Source organism: Pinus tabuliformis, chromosome 5_1, assembly GCF_031772625.1.
Source record: "Pinus tabuliformis cultivar Carrire ecotype Pingquan chromosome 5_1, CPIR1, whole genome shotgun sequence".
In the NCBI taxonomy this organism is placed as follows: Eukaryota; Viridiplantae; Streptophyta; class Pinopsida; order Pinales; family Pinaceae; genus Pinus; species Pinus tabuliformis.
The window spans coordinates 608,404,775-608,422,343 of record NC_142305.1 but is presented as its reverse complement, the minus strand read 5'-3'; the positions used below and the strand labels follow the sequence as shown (position 1 = coordinate 608,422,343).

General features: G+C 38.3%; 1 non-coding gene across 1 annotated transcript; it reads left to right on the top strand.

Annotated features, from left to right (window-relative positions):
- Positions 1-16,947: 16,947 nt before the first annotated feature.
- TRNAV-AAC (transfer RNA valine (anticodon AAC)) lies at positions 16,948-17,021 on the top strand. The gene has a single exon. It is a non-coding gene; the product is annotated as a tRNA-Val (tRNA).
- Positions 17,022-17,569: the final 548 nt, after the last annotated feature.

Here is a 17,569-nt window from a genome sequence, read left to right as displayed (position 1 = left end):
TATTGGAGGGATCCATCTGGAATCCTTTTAAGATGTCTGGACAAAGAGAAATCTGTGGAGGTCATGCATCAATTTCATTCCAGCATCTGTGGAGGACATCACTATTGGAAAACCACAGCCCACAAGATCCTCAGAGCTGGGTATTATTGGCCCACTATGTTTTCTGATGTCTTTTCATTTGTAAGGTCTTGTGACAAATGCCAAAGGTTTGAAGGAAAACAACAGTTGAAGTCCTTGCCCTTGAAGCCAATACATGTCAATGGCCCTTTCTAGCAGTGGGGTTGGATTTCATAGGGGAAATTAATCCACATTCTAGTAGCCAGCACAAATGGATCTTAGTAGCCACTGATTACTTCACTAAATGGATTGTGGCCATCCCTACTAGGAAAGCTGATCACCATGTTTTCATGAATTTCTTGACAGAAAACATTTTCACCAGGTTTGGCTGTCCACACAAATTAGTCACAGACAATGCAGCAACCTTCAGGGAAAAAGAGTTGGTGGACATGTGTGACTCAATGGGAATTAAGCTAGTGCATTCCACCTCATATTACCCTCAAGGTAATGGTCTAGCAGAATCATCCAATAAGAGCTTGATAAGGATAATCAAAAAGCTGCTGGAAGACAACAAAAGGAACTGGGATTCCAAACTGAAGTTTGCATTGTGGGCTGATAGGGTGACCACCAAGAAATCCATAGGGAATTCTTCGTTCAAGCTGGTATACGAAACTGAGGTTGTATTCCCAATCCAATTGACCCTCCCTGTGGCCAAGTTCTTGCAGGAAGAGTAGAATGAGGAAAATGACATGGAAAAGAAGATTAGTGACTTGGCTGAAGTGCATCAAATCAAAGATCAATTGATTGAAAGGTCTGCAGCTCATCAAAAGAGAATCAAAGAAGCCTTTGACAGAAAGGCAAAGATGGACAATTTTCAAATTGGAGAGTTGGTCCTTAAGTGGATGCACTGAAGGAAAAGAAAGGAAATCATGGGATGTTTGATGCTTTGTGGATTGGACTTTTTTTCATTACTCAGGTCCAAGGGAACAACACTTTCATGCTGCAAATTATGGAAGGAGAAACAATTTTTGATGGCCCAGTCAATGGGTGGTTTTTGAAAGTTTATGTTAATTAAGGCCTTTAGGCCTCAACATTGTAAATATGTTCTTTTTACAAGTCTTAGTGTAGGATTAATTAGACTCCATGCCCAATGGAACACTAGGAAATATTGTTGATCTTGTTTTTGTATGAAAGGCAGTGGTCTACGGTTCTTGAAACCTCACAGGGAGGCTTTCATCCCCAGAAGGAGCCAATGTTAGCTTTGCTATGCAGCGTTGACTTTCTAAGGTCAGAAAGGAGCACGTCTGCTTGGTTATGTCCAAAGGGGGGCTCACATTGGTCACCTTTCCCTTTCTTCCTTCACCTCGCTCACCTCTAAACCCTTCCCATTCCCTGAATACGCCTTCTAAAACCCGACAAAGCCCCTTTTGGCCCCAGATCTAAGCGTAAAGCCAAACCAACCATAAAACCCTACCCATACGCCCTCACGCGCTCATAAACCCCTCATCTCTTTCCCGCTGTTGATCATTCCCCAATAATCTAATGGCCCACATCACACTCGATAAAGGTGACCTGCTCGACCGTTTTCCACCGTCAAATGCATCTCCGCCCGATCCGACAGTCTTCGCATACATCGCACCATCAACTTGATCGAGTAATAGAGCGGTTTTTCTCTCTCATTTGTTGCTACGTGTCGATCATTGAGTGGAATCGCTCAGCCCCAGGCATTTACCACTAGGCGCCCAAAAGTGGTGCGATGAAAACTGTTACCGCCAAACCAAACCGCCCTCACCCGTTAAACACCCGTGCAACTTCGTCGCCCGATGACCGTCCAGTCTGTCCGCTAAAGATTTAACGGCCCTAACACACCCCGCTCCCATCTCGGCCAATAGCCTCCACCGAGCCATTTCCACCATCCATTTTCCTGATCTGACGGTCATCCTTCTCTCTCATCCCAACTGTCTATGTACCCATGCATCCCACGTCCTTGACCATTCCGTTGCCCAAATAAGGAGATGACCAGCTCTGCTAGGATCGGTTATAGTAGTATCCCCAACAACCACATTAAACAGAAAGCATGGCCAAAAGGAGAAAAGGACATGGCACGACTCTGTAATTGAATTTATCAGTCATGGAATCCACTGGTATGAGCACTCCAACCGCTTAAAGGACAGCACAGCACCTGAACAGATCGAATTCACCCACTGAAACAAGCAACCTCGTTCAGAGACTCCATCAGGTAGTTAAATGCAGTTGGTGGTCAATTATGACCCCTCCATACCTAAACAGCCAAGTGCCATTGTAATGAAAACTTATAAATATCCAGGAGCAAGATGTAATCAAGGTTGGCATTTGATGTAAGGTTCAACTTCTGGAGACTGTAGACATTTTGTCACTTGCAGCATCTCATCTTCATTTTCAGCAAATACAAGCTTCTTTTGCTGTTAACTGCTCATTGCCCATTTTCCTCTGTTCTAAGCTTGTACTTGATATGCTGTGTTCTTGATCTCTTGATGTTTAGCACTAGATAACTGTCATCTTATCTCTGTGTTAGAATCTTGAATGCATCACTAAATAGGTTGCTCAGGTTTCTTTCTATCTAATGCAGAATAGTTGTCATCCTGTCTTTGCATTAATAGATTAGATTTGCAGGTTTCTGTACTAGTTGCAGCCGACCCTCACATGGTCTTGTGTATTTGCTGGTGTGGTTAGTATTCTCCATATTCACCTAATATCTAAAACTATGAGCATTGGTGGTCTAAAGCCTTGTAGTCCGAGGGTGTTCATGCATGTCTGGAGTGAAATAGAGTAGAAGTGGTTATCTAGCTTGAACCAAATCATCATTCCTTCCATTAAACCTTGCAACAAGAGTTGAATTTATATGTTACCAGGCATCTACGAGCTACAACCTAGGAGAGTTTCTTGGAATCCTAACAGGAATATGGCATGAGGGTGAATGACTGAAGAGAGATTTGGCTCAGCCATTCTATGGTCAGGTGGAACGTGGAAGTCCCATCCCAGGTTTGGATTTAGCATCATTAATGAAAGGTTATTTCTCCTTGTATTCCTATGAGCATTTTGATGGATTATATGTGGTCTATAAGGCTGTACTTTCGTTGGTATTTCTATCCCTATTATGCTGGTTATGTATGTGTTTTATGACAAAATCTATGTATGGATTTCATCATGATTTTACTTGTAATTGAATGACCAATGTATCTATGACCTAATGGATGGAATGCCAGTTGATGTGTTGAGACATCAATGGCTCTTAGTGATTCTCAGCTAAGTATGAGACGCCGATGCTCAGAACTGTTATTTACACCTGTAGATTACTCATCGTGATATGTTTGGCGAAATTCCTGTCATGGCTAGTAGGGGTCCAGTCAAGGTTTCATTCAAGCATTTGCTTTAATACTGTCATTTCCATGTTATTTTACTATTCTGAAGGTGTCATGAAATTCTGGGCAATGGCATGGGCTTTGGGCCTAAAAATGTGGCTCAAATCCCGGGGACGCTGGCATAGCACTGACAAATTAGTCTTTGGACATTGGTAGGCAAGCCTGTGAGAGCGACTTTAGGTCTCTAGATGCTGTCATGCCTATAGCATGAGAGGGACTAAGGCTTAAGCTATCCAAAAGTTCATTTGGACCCAAGGGAAAGCTGTTTGAAGTGTTGGATTGGTTCCTGAGGGTCTTGAAGCTGATGTTGAATGTCTGTATGGTGTGTTTCCGTCAGTTTCTCTTCCTTAATGTGACTTAGGAGGTCGAATCATATCATAGTGGCCTCTCGTTGCATGTTTACTTGGATTGGCTTGTTGCTTGGGTAGATGTGGGAGGAGGGTGTTACATGTGACATCGATTTAAATAATCATATTTTAGGAATCCACAGCTAGGTTACTAATACAAAAGACTAAACTTAATTTTCTTGCTAAACCTAATATGATTTCCTTGTGCGTAAAAAAAACAAAAGAATGGTAACATGAATGAAGATCATAAACCTATTTTTGTTGCTAACTCTAACTTGGTTTCTTTCTGCGTTAAAAAAATAAGAGTAGTGCCATGAACGGAAATCATAAACAAGTCCAAAGAAATAAGCATATTCTTAATCAATGTGAAGTATATTCCTAGTGCATGGAAGCAAGATTGATGCAGTAGAATCCTATAAAATAAAATAACATATTCACAGAGAAATAGTAAATATGTATTCATTTAGGAGCATAGATAATGTACCAGGAGAAATATAGCCATTTGAGCCAACAACAACAAACATTGATAGTGGATATGGAATGTCAATCAACTTGGCCAGACCAAAGTCTCCCACATGCACTTCAAGATTATCATCAAGTATAATATTGGTGGACTTTATATCTCGATGAACAATTTGGGATATGCAATCGTGATGTAGAATTTAAATATGAAATCCCGTCTGCTTCTCCTCTGGAAATTTTGTAACGAGTATCCCAATCTAATATGCATGTATTTCCATGAAGCATCTCGCCCAAACTTCCTTTTGGCACATAATCATACAAAAGCATCTTTGATTCTTGGTGATATTAGTAGAAACCATACAACTTCATGATATTGCGATGTTTGATTTTATTGAGAGTAGATATCTCAGCATTGAAGCTATTTTCTAAATGGACACCTCATTTTTGAGAAGCCATATTCTTCGTTCTACTGTTATTTGTGGTTTGCATAATCCTAACTTTTTTGTCACATGTTGAACCCTTGTGGTAGCCTATCGTTTTGAAGGTGGGTGAGGGAGAAGATGGATGGCCCATTAATGTGACACAAAAGAAGGATGTAAGAATTGAAAAGAATTACTCATAAAGCCCCAAACTTGGTCAAGTGTGTTCAGCTAGAAACATTTCAGTGTTTGAGAGTATAATCTACACATTGCGAGCCGATGTACCTGCATATGCTGTAGAAATTAGAAACACATGCGCCACTAGCTGCGCAATAAGCAATATACACAATGGCTCCTTCATGTTGACGATAGAGGTAGAGCCGAAAACATTTAGCAGGATCGTGTACGACAACTGCTTGGTGAAGGACAATTGGAGACACTATTGAGATTCACGACACCTGTTGAGAATGACGAATCTGAACTGTGTCACCAACAAAAATGCTTACGTCGTAGTTACATGATGCCAACCAATTCAAGTTTGGTGATATTGAATTTAAGGAACAACATTCTTGACCAACAAAAATGCTTACGTCGTAGTTACATGATGCCAACCAATTCAAGTTTGGTGATATTGAATTTAAGGAACAACATTCTTGACCAACAAAAATGCTTACGTCGTAGTTACATGATGCCAACCAATTCAAGTTTGGTGATATTGAATTTAAGGAACAACATTCTTTTCGACATTATGATTGATTAATAGTATAATGGATTAATAATATGGTAACAAATAAGCATGCAAAATCTATTACAGCGAGGGTAGAGTCAAATTTGACGGTTTCTATAATTCTAATGTCCATTTTAACACACGAGCATGAAATTTTTTGATTGTATTCGATGAACATATACAAATCACTCTGCCACTGACAATTTGCCCATCAAATTCCAATCATTTTTGCAAAATATATGGCATCAACTCATTGTGATATATACATTATTTCTCATTATACAAAATATGTGTTTGTGTCTTCATAAACAAGGTCGCATAGCTGGCGTTCCCTGCCGCTTTGTGTAATTATTGAATTTTGAAAAGTATGAACCAACGCTTACATTCGAACAAGGGTTGCAATGACATAAACGTTTAATTTTGCACTGATTCGCTACAAATTTTGATTAATTTCCCAAGTCCATTTAGGTATAGAACTTAAGACATTTTACTTGCAAATATGGAAATTTAACTGAAACACTAGACTAGGTTATTTGATAACATACCTAAATGATTAGTATTTTAATTTTATGGACAAAGTTCTCACCATCTAAAAACACTTACTAAGAGTCGAATTAAACACCTATTTTTATTTTATTTTACATCAACAATGAGGTATCTATTGGGATTAATCGTTTTTGACATACCTAAAATTAATTGACACTAAAAGACTTCCATGTTGTAAGACATTTATAAATAATTCAATATGCTTTTATATTTTATGTCAAACTTATCATTTTCTAAAGTTTCAAAATCCTTAAAAAAAATTAAACAAATCATTTAATATACTAAGTTGCATCCAACTAAAAACCTCTTATACATAAATATAAATTCTAATAACATATTATTTATTTATATGTTCAAAGTTTACATATAATACTAACAAAGTTGTGCATTCACAATGTATATATTTTTAAAATATGATAAATTACTTCATAAACCATTGTAATATTATTCTTCTTGTATAGAAAATGTGGCAATAGATTTTATGTTCTGCTCAACCTATATCAAATTAATTAAAATTAAAATTTATATTTTTCCATATATAAAAAATATTATACATAAAATAAATTAATTTAGTGGAATATGAAAAAAATAAGAATTTAGATTATAACATAAATATCAGTTAAATTATGTCAATTTAAAATACTTAATTTTAATTAAAAAGAAAACATTTTTGTTTTGTTTTAATTATAAATTGTGTATTAAACATGAAATAAATTCAATAATTAATTTTAGGAAAAATTATTTTACTTTATAAGTAAAATATTTATTTCCATAAACTATTTAATTCATATAATTAAAACAATATTGATTTAATGATCTCAACTCCGTGTTTGGAACAACCATTTCAAGTAAGAGGTTCTTAAAGCTTAAAGACTTTTTATTTAAACTATAAACATTTTTAAAGTTCATATATACACTATTTAATTTGGCTAAAAAATTGAATCAATTAATTTTTGGAACAAAAGCAAGGATTTAGACAGAATGTATTAATCCACTGATTTTGAAATTGTTGGCAACCATTAATTGAAATTCAATTCATTATTAAAAGGTATTAATGATTTTCTTTACATTTGACTTGATAGCAAGTGAAGAATTACTACTTTACATTTGACTTGATAGTGAGTGAAGAATTACTACTTTTCAAATTCAATTTTTGCATTCTCATTGAAACAGATCACGTTCAAGAAATTTTATGATTTTGGAAGAGCATAACTAGCAACCATTCTCACAAAAAAACATATATCAAATTAATAAAAATTAGTACAACTTGCACACTTGTACAATTATATGTAGCCCAAGTCTTTTGATTGGTGCATAGCCATTCCAACAACCAATAAAACTTGAGTTACTAAGTAAGTAGACACCTTGGTTTTGTATGTTCTGAGAGAGTTGTGATGGAAGATATTGTAGAAGAAAATAAGCCTCGAGGCAAACTTGGGTCCCAAAGAAAACTAAAAAAAAGTGACAACTTGGAAAATCTTAGAAAAAATTGGTAATTTAAAGAGATATCAAAATACTAGCGTTTAGCTATATAATTATATAGCTAGTTTTGCAAGCCCATTATATTTTTGGTTATTGATCCTTAAGACTTGATATACTTTCCAATTTCGAATTTGTTATAATTCTATTCTAATTTCTTTGAAAATGAAACTAAATTTAAAATCCTTTGAATTGTTATTACAATGGAGATGTTTGGTTATTATATTAGAGTCCCCCATAGTTATAAGTCCTGATAGATGAAGCTTACTTCTAATTCATTTGAGAATGGAGCTAAATTTAAAATCAATTCTAGTTGAGTCAGAGGCCTCTTTAAAATAAGAAAAAAAATGTTGCCTATAATGAAAAAAAATGAATATGCTCTAAAGTAATTAGTCTTAAAAAATTGTGTGAATAAGAGGTTTAAACCTTATATTTTTGAGCGGAGAGGTTCATTCTACAACCCAGTACGAGGGGATGTGTAAGTTTGTCCATCCATCCGTGCTCCTTTAAAATAAAAATAAACAATAAAAAATATATTCTACATAGAAAAATAATGTTGCCTATGATGGAAAAAAATGAATATGTTGTAAAGTAATTAAATTTAAAAAAAAAATTGTGAATCAAATGTTTAAACCTTATATTTTTCAAAAATATTTTAACAATAAATTTAAATAAACTATTAAAAGATCTATGTTAACTAATCTATGAGAATATCAACTTCATATATATCTATATATTTAAAAAAACTAAGTTTTTATGGTTAAAATTTTTATTTGGTCATATATACTTTATTTAGCATCAAAAAATACAACTTAAACAATAAGTTATATCACATAACTAGTGTTTAAAACCCACTCATCAAACGAATAATTCTTTTATGTTTTTATATTTATCACAAAACTAATAATTCTTTTATGTTTTTATATTTATTTTATATTATTATAAAGAGCAAAAAGTTTTTTTTTTCCATAGAACTAAATGGCAGTTCTTCATTTGAAATCAATGTTTTTTTTTAAAAAATCAAATGAAACAAATTCACGGGCTGCCATTTGAAAGTCACTGACATACTTGAATTTAGAATTCCATTGTGAATGATTTTTTGGGGGGTAATGTTGCTAACCATAATAAAAACCTAATTTAATTATTTGATATAGGTTTTTTTTTTTTTAAATTATGATATTAAAATATCAAAATTTATTAAATTTATAATTAATTTCATATATATATATATATTTAATTTATTCAATATGATGATGATGGTGGTTAAAGTCCACTGAGACTAAATTGGTCTATGAGACCTATAATTTTTTTAGTTCTTAATTGTTTGGCTTCTCGTCTTTCTTGGCGAGATTGGTGTTGAAGCTTTCTTTTTTTTCTCTGTGGTCTTCCAACTTCCTTTATCTTGCATCTCCTTCATCTCTTCTGGTTCTTGGGACATTGGTGTCTTAGCTTCGCATTCTGTTGTGTTCATCCTTTTGAAGATAGTCGAAGAAGAAATTTGGTCTGGGAGCTCTGTTTTATTGTTAAATAAAGATTTATTTTGTGCGATATTCGAATTCTCATATCTATCTATATATATATATATATATATATATATATATCGATATATATATTATTAATACACATAAAATAGATGTTCAAAAATTAAAATAATTAAAAATTTGGTATGTTATTAACATTACACTTGTTTTCACCATTAATTAATTTATAATTAACTTCATAATTTTTTTTTTAATTTATTCAATATGATGATGATGGTGGTTAAAGTCCACTGAGACTAAATTGGTCTATGGGACCTATAATTTTCTTAGTTCTTAATTGTTTGGTGTTATGCTCTTAACCTGCAAAATGATACCCAAATACAGAATATGCGAAGAAAGATACCCAGAACACATAATAGCAATGATTTTATTATTCAGAGAGTAATGTTCACTTGCCTCTTCGAGGGGGCAACCTCCAATAGAGCAGAGCTCGATTACAAAATAAGACACGATGCTCCTCGTAGGGAGTCTCTATCCTTTATATATGACTCATACATGCAATACCATGGGCCAATACCGTGGGTTTTATTAATACCATCTATCTAATACTACAACCCATTTGCAACTAACTGTGGTTCCGTCATTAATTGCGGATTAGCCACTAACAATTATTAATATGGGCTTTATTGACTCTTGACTATGACGTGATCCCATTACATAAATAAGGGGGTTAGGGTGGGACCTTAACATGCCCTCCCCCTTAAGACTAGCCTTGTCCTCAAGGCTGAAGCTGCGGAAACTGTTGAAGAATAGTGGCTGGTTCCCAAGTTGCATCTTCCGGAGAGGTGTCTTTCCATTTGACGAGGACTTCCTTAATCATGCGGCCGCGCAGTTGCTTGTCTCGTGTGTCTAGGACCTGTTCGGGTTGAAGCCAGATGGACCCTTCTTCGTCCAATTCAGGTAGACTGGTCTGACATCTGCAATTGTTCCCAATCACTTTCTTGAGGCATGAGACATGGAAAACTGGATGGATTTTTGCAGTAGGTGCAAGGCCAACTTGTAGGCCACTTCTCCAATGCGGTGCAGTACTTTATATGGTCCGTAGAATTTGGGAGAGAGTTTCTGACACCCCTTGTCTTTGAGTGATGTTTGCTTATATGGTTGTAGCCGTAAAAAGACCTGATCCCCTTCTTGAAATTGGCACTCTGAGCGATGTTGGTCTACTTGTTGCTTCATGCGGTTCTGAGCTTGATGAAGATTCTCTCGAAGATGGGCGAGCATGGTTGCGCGGTGTTGTAGGAGTTGATCCACTGCTTGTACTTTTGAGCATCCCTTGAGATACGAAGTAGGTGAAGGTGGGAGTTGACCATATACTGCTTCATAGGGAGTCATTTTGGTGGTGGCATGATAGTTGGTGTTATACCACCATTCAGCTAGAGGTAACCACTGTACCCAAAGGTGTTGCTTTTCTGAAGTGAAACACCTGAGGTAGGTTTCTAGACATTTGTTGATGGCTTCGGTTTGACCATCTGTTTGCGGATGATAGGAAGTACTGAGTTTTAGTTGAGTGCCTTGTATTCTGAAGAGTTCTTGCCAAAAATTACTGGTGAAGATCGGGTCGCGGTCGTACACAATAGAAGTGGGCATGCCATGCAATTTGAAGATCTAATCCATGAAAGATTGAGCAACCAAAGTTGGTGTAAACGGGTGGGGTAGGGCGCAGAAATGAGCATACTTCGACAGTCAGTCCACAACCACCATGATCACTGACTTGTTCCCTGACTTTGGAAGACCTGTAATGAAATCCATAGAAACCTCCGTCCAAATTGATGCCGGAATGGGCAATGGTTGTAATGTGCCTGGTGTGTTGACGATTTCCTCTTTGTGGCGTTGACAAACATCACATTCTGCTACGAAAGTAAGGATGTCCTTTTTCATGCCTGTCCAAAAAAATGATCTTCTGGTGCGAGCATACGTCTTCTGAAAGCCCGAATGTCCTGCAATGGGAGATGAGTGCAATTCTGCCAAAATGCGACTTTTGAGGGTGGATGTTGGTGATATTACGACTCTGTCCTTGTAGCGAAGAATATCATCCTGCCACGAGTAGCCCTTGGTGGAATTTGGATCTACCTGCAATTGAGAAATGAGTTAGGAGAGCCCGGGGTGTGAAAACCATTCCCTGCGAGCCTCTTCAATCCATTCTGGAATGGGGAGGGAAATTGCTAGCAGAGTACTTTCCTCCTCAAATTGGCGAGATAATGCATCTGCTACACTATTGTCTTTCCCTTTCTTGTAAATGATCTCATAATCATATCCCAACATTTTGGCGAGCCATTTATTTTGTTGTGGGGAGGATAGGCGTTGCTCCAAAAAATATTTAAGACTGTGATGATCTGTGCGGATTTGGAAACGTCGCCCCAATAAGTAAGGTCGCCAGGTCTCGACGGCATGTAAGATGGCCATCATTTCCTTCTCGTAGGTAGATTGGCCCAGATTCCTCCCACTGAGTTGTTGGCTTGTGAAGGCCAACAGTCGCCCTTCCTGCATTAAGACCGCCCCAATACCTGTACCCGAAGCATCACATTCAATGACAAAAGATTTGGTGAAGTCAGGTAGTGCTAAGACTAGAGTGGAACACATGGCATTTTTTAGAGCTGTAAAGGCCTGTTGTGCTTCCTCATTCCAGAAGAATGAATTTTTCTTTAGGAGTTGGGTGAGGGGCTTCGCTATGCGACCATAGTTGCGGACAAATTTACGATAATAGCCTGTGAGACCCAAAAATCCTCTCAAGCTCTTCAAGGTCTTAGGTTGAGGCCATTCCTGCATTGCCTTGATTTTTTTGGGGTCCACCTTGACACCTTCACGCCCCACAATGTGGCCCAAATACTCTACTTCTGCCATGCCAAACGAACACTTGGACATCTTGACAAATAATTTATGCTTGCGGAGCAGTTGCAAGAGTAGATCTACATGCTGAAGATGTGCAGCCCAAGTGCAACTATAGATGAGGATGTCATCGAAGAAGACAAGGACAAATTTCCTGAGATATGGTTTGAGAATGTGGTTCATAAGGCTCTGAAAAGTAGAGGGGGCATTACAAAGACCAAATGGCATGACCAGGAATTCATAATGGCCTTCATGAGTTCTCAAAGCAGTCTTGGGAATGTCAACTTCCTTCATGCGAATTTGGTGGTAGCCTAAGCGAAGATCCAGCTTAGTGAAGAATTGAGCCCCATTGAGTTCATCCAGCAAATCATCAACCACCGGGATGGGAAATTTATCTTTGACTGTCAACTTATTGAGGGCCCTGAATTCGGGACACATCCGCCACTCCCCATCTTTCTTGAGCACCATGACCACTGGGGATGAATAAGGACTAATGCTGGGACGAATGACACTTGCTTCCAAAAGTTCCTTGATGATTTTTTCTATTTCATTCTTTTGGGTGAACGGATATCTGTATGGGCGCACATTTGGGGGTTGGGCCCCTGGAACCAAGGTGATGCTATGATCATGTTCCCCTCGCGAGGGTGGAAGCTCATGAGGCTTGTCAAAGACCGGCAGATGGTTATTTAAAATCTGTTGAATCTCAGGATGAATTGGCAGAGGCTTGGTTTCGACTGCCTGGATGGCATTAAATTGAGCTACAACTCCATGATTGCCCTTCTTTAACAATTTTTCCATCCTATGCGAGCTGATGATAGAGGGGGCTCCCGCCTGGAGTCCACGGAGGTATGTGTGTAGTTGTTCTGCTTAAAACTCATATATAACTCCTGGAAATCCATTGTGATTGGCCCAAGAGTGTGGAGCCATTCAACGTCGAGGACAATGTCGCAACCCCCCATGTGTATGGCAAACATGTGGGTTTTCAACTGATAATCCCCCATTTGAAGTTTGACATTTTCACAGTGGCCTTCACATTTCATTGTGCCTCCATCCGCAATTTGAACTTGGAAGTTAGAAACTGCTCGTACAAAACAATGCATTGCTTCTGCGACTTTTTGATGGATGAAATTATGTGTACTTCCACTATCAATCAAGACGACTACTGGGCGATGTTTAATAAAACCTCTGATTTTGAGAGTTTGAGGGGAAGAAATTCCTGCCAAAGCATGCAACGAAATAACTGGTTCGTCAGAGACATTGTCCTTTTGGTTGTCTTCTTCTAGCGGCTCATGTTCCTCCAGTGGTGGATCTTCCTCTGTTGAGCTGTAGTCAGTGGCATCAATTTGAAAAAAATTGGGCTCCTTGCATTTATAACCTGGGGAGTATTTTTCATCACAGTAGTAACATAGGCCTTGCTTTCTTCTTTCGACCATTTCCGCAGGTGACACCTTTTGGACCTTAAGTGTTTGAGTCGTGTTGTGAGCTTGTGGGGGGCGACCTTTAGTTGAGAAATTTGGGCGACTGTATTGGGCTGCTAATGCACGTTCCACGTTACGAGCTACCTTGCAAGCCTCCGTCCATGTGGGAGGGTGGTGCAGTAGGACTTGGGCTTTGATAGCTTCTTTAAGACCGCTGATAAAACATTCCATGTAGAACACATCCGAGAGACCCCAAATGCGGAAGGCTAAGGCTTCAAAAGCTGTAATATATTCATCCACTGTACCAGTCTGTCGGAGCTTAGTAAGACGACCCAAAAAAGATGATTCCTGGTCAAAGCGGTCTTGAAGAGCTTTGGTGAATTTGGTCCAAGTCCTAAAAGGTCCAGTGCAACGTTGATGCCATTCCCACCATTGCCACCTTTCATTGTCCAAGTACATGCTCCCCAACATAAGCTGAGTCTCATCATCAAAGATGTGATTCAGTTTGAAATACTGCTCCATTTGTGCTATCCATGCCGACGGGTGAGAACCGTCAAATTTATGCATATCCAACTTGGGAGGTCGCTAACTGGGTTGTTGGTGGGTGTGCCAGACGTGAGGAGAGTGGCTAGACTCACCCTCATTGTGTTCATTGCCATTATACGCCTCCTCGTGGGCTTGCTCCTTGCCCTTCGGGACTATTTTCTCGACCATGCTACATAGTCCGCTAAGCTGAATGTGGAGGGATTGCACTGATTCTTCAAGTTTTTCCATCCTTTCATTGGCCATCGCTTGAGCTCTAGTTTCTACCATACACCAACCTGATTTTCTTTGAAAATTGGGACCGCCTAAATTTTTTTTTTCACTAAGAAGTGAATGGTACCACCGTGCTCAGCTCGTCGTCCTGATTCTGATGGGCTAGATCACCAATAAGCGCCCCGAAAGATCTCAGACCTTTTTGATCTGGTGGATCTGAATGGCGGATCTGATAGCTCTGGGCGGCGGAACAGAATGCTTCTGCGGATCTGATGGATCTAATAGATCGGAATGGTTGATCTGTGAACTCGAGACTGCAAGACTGATGTCTGCTGCTGCTGCACCCCTTTGCACAAGCGGATCTGGAAGAGATGATGTGTGATCCCCCGATAGAAAAGGGAACAATGGTTTTGAGGAGTGTCAGGTGCTACAGATCGCAATATACATAAGGGTCTGGCAGTAGTACTTGGCCCAATGTTTCAGGGCTCTAACTAAGGAGGATCGACCGTACCCTTAGCCGTACAACCCGACTACCCTATCGTACGGGCGAGTAATCTCCCTGAGTGCTGTTCTCGGTGTACTGTAGCCGCAAGACGGCCGACGGTTTATCTATGGCGAGGTTTCAAGGGAGCTTAGGGGGCTTCCGATATACCCAGAGGGTACGTGGAAGACAGTCTGTGCGCGGTTCTGTCTAATGCGCTACTACTCGAAGGGGTACCCACAGGGGTTACAAGGGAGTCCAACAGACGTGACCACCTCTTGTATTTCCTGCGTGCATGCCTCCCCAAATCCGCAGGTTTATGCGCTCAACGACAGATCCCGTGGTTTAAAGACGCCGGAACACGTCTCTAGCCAAAAAAAAATTTGCTAAGAAATGGAGATCCCACCGGCCCTGGAAAGTGCTCTGATACCACTTGTTATGCTCTTAACCTGCAAAATGATACCCAAATACAGAATATGCGAAGAAAGATACCCAGAACACAGAATAGCAATGATTTTATTATTCAGAGAGTAATGTTCACTTGCCTCTTCGAGGGGGCAACCTCCAATAGAGCAGAGCTCGATTACAAAATAAGACATGATGCTCCTCGTAGGGAGTCTCTATCCTTTATATATGACTCATACATGCAATACCATGGGCCAATACCGTGGGTTTTATTAATACCATCTATCTAATACTACAACCCATTTGCAACTAACTGTGGTTTCGTCATTAATTGTGGATTAACCACTTACAATTATTAATATGGGCTTTATTGACTCTTGACTATGACGTGATCCCATTACATAAATAAGGGGGTTAGGGTGGGACCCTAACATTTGGCTTCTCGTCTTTCTTGGCGAGATTGGTGTTGTAGCTTTCTTTTTTTTCTCTATGGTCTTCCAACTTCCTTTATCTTGCATCTCCTTCATTTCTTCTGGTTCTTGGGATATTGGTGTCTTAGCTTTGCAATCTGTTGTGTTCGTCCTTTTAAAAATAGTCCAAAAAAAAATTTGGTACGGGAGCTCTGTTTTATTGTTAAATGAAAATTTATTTTGTGCGATATTTGAATCCTCATATATATATATATATATATATATATATATATAATTAATTAATTAATACACATAAATATTATTATTATATATATTATTAATACACATAAAATAGATGTTCAAAAATTAAAATAATTAAAAATTTGGTATGTTATTAACATTACACTGGTTTCCACCATTAATTATGGAGCCATTCCAACATTCTCAAGTTCAATAACAATTAATAAACATTGAATAATTTCAAGATATTTATAATAATTATTAAGATAGAATATTAATAACCATGGTAAAGAATGATTCCAATGTTAAATTTAACCTCATTGTGAAAGAGCGGATCACTGCCAGCACTATCTACCAATAGTCCCTTCTGATTTTATTTTTGCGCAAATTGTTAAAGCAGAGCGTACAAAATTTTGGTGATAATATCATGACAATGTTGAATGGGTACACAACCTTTGGCAGTAACATCGGCAATAACATCATTAGAGTATGGAACGTTCTCAAGAGTGGACGCGTTTTGATGTCAATTGTAATGGCAAGTTCAGAGCTATTTAAAATACAGGCTCGCTGGTGTCTAAAATTGAGTGTGAAAACGTGAGAATATCCGAGCCACCTATTGAGGTGAGGCGAGGAATAGTTAGACTGTTAAAAGTGGTCAGAGTAATTTCAAAAATTTTTCGAAAAGCAGTGTTTGAATTGTGTTTTTATGGTGAAAATGGATTCAGCACCATCAAAAAAGTCTAAAACATCTAAAATTTGAAATTTAACAACTATAACTTGGATTTAGAAAAATCTAACAATAATCAAAATTTCTATAATTTTCCAACCAATTCCTCCTACTACGACAAAAGAATATTTACCAAAATTAAATATTATTCTAACGGTACCCCATCATTGCACAAATTACCAACCGATTAGATGGTGTAGGTAATGATTGCCAAATAAAACTTTCAATCTCTATACCAATCAAATCGACCATAAATAAAATTTGAAAATTTGAAAAAATAAATTATTTATTTTTCTTAATATCCACTTTATATGTTTTATACATTGCTGAAATAGTTTTTAGTCAACCAAAACCAAAACTAATTGATAGGTCAACGCATTAAGACGGGCGGCCGGCATAATAACTGATTGACGGGGTGATGCAGTTGATTATCTAAAATCACTGTACGTCTCCGGTTAAGGTATGGGCGGTGCCATCGTACTGTTTATTGCATGGTCTCCGTTTCAAATCCGGGTAGCTCCATTACAGTGCGTTTGCCTTAAAGTGTGGGCGGTGCCCTTGCAATGCTCTATTTTCCTTTGTTACCCACAGGAGGTGCCATTGCAGTCGCAGCAGCTGCTGTTTCTCTCTTTTCTCTGGTCCATGTCTCCATTTCAAGTCTGGGAACCACCATTGAAATATTTCTTTCCGTTCAGTAAACCAATAGGTGCCGTGGTGTAGTTGGTTATCACGTCAGTCTAACACACTGAAGGTCTCCGGTTCAAGTCCGGGCGGCGCCATGCGGTACTATCGCCTGTTCAAGTCCGGGCTGAGCCATGCGGTACTATCGCCTGTTCAAGTCCGGGCGGCGCCATGCGGTACTATTGTTTTCAACTTTCCCTTGTTGCGGCCCTTCCCTTGTTGCAGCTTTCTCTCCTCTGTTGCATGCTTTATTTAATCTTAAAACTAAAATAAAGAAGCTTGGCTGTTTTAAATTATCATGTCAATATTACTGATAGGCAAGCTGTATCAGAAGAAGAAAAATCTAAACAGGGGATAGATGGTAGTAATCCCATTCATAATCCGAGACAGAAAATGGCTTCGCCATCATAAAGTGTACTGTATGAAAACATGCCATTATGTACTACCCTCTAGCCTTTATATTCAAGAATTTTTCATCTGAAATTACCTTTTCCATGAACTGACATCTCTTCTCTTTTCTGCTTCTTTCCATGATATCCTTGCCATTTAAGTGCTGGAATTAAGAAAACCTTTCTTGCAACATGCAGAGGTTCAATTATCTTTTCCATGCACGGAATCTCTTATCTTTTCTGCTTCTTTCCACGAT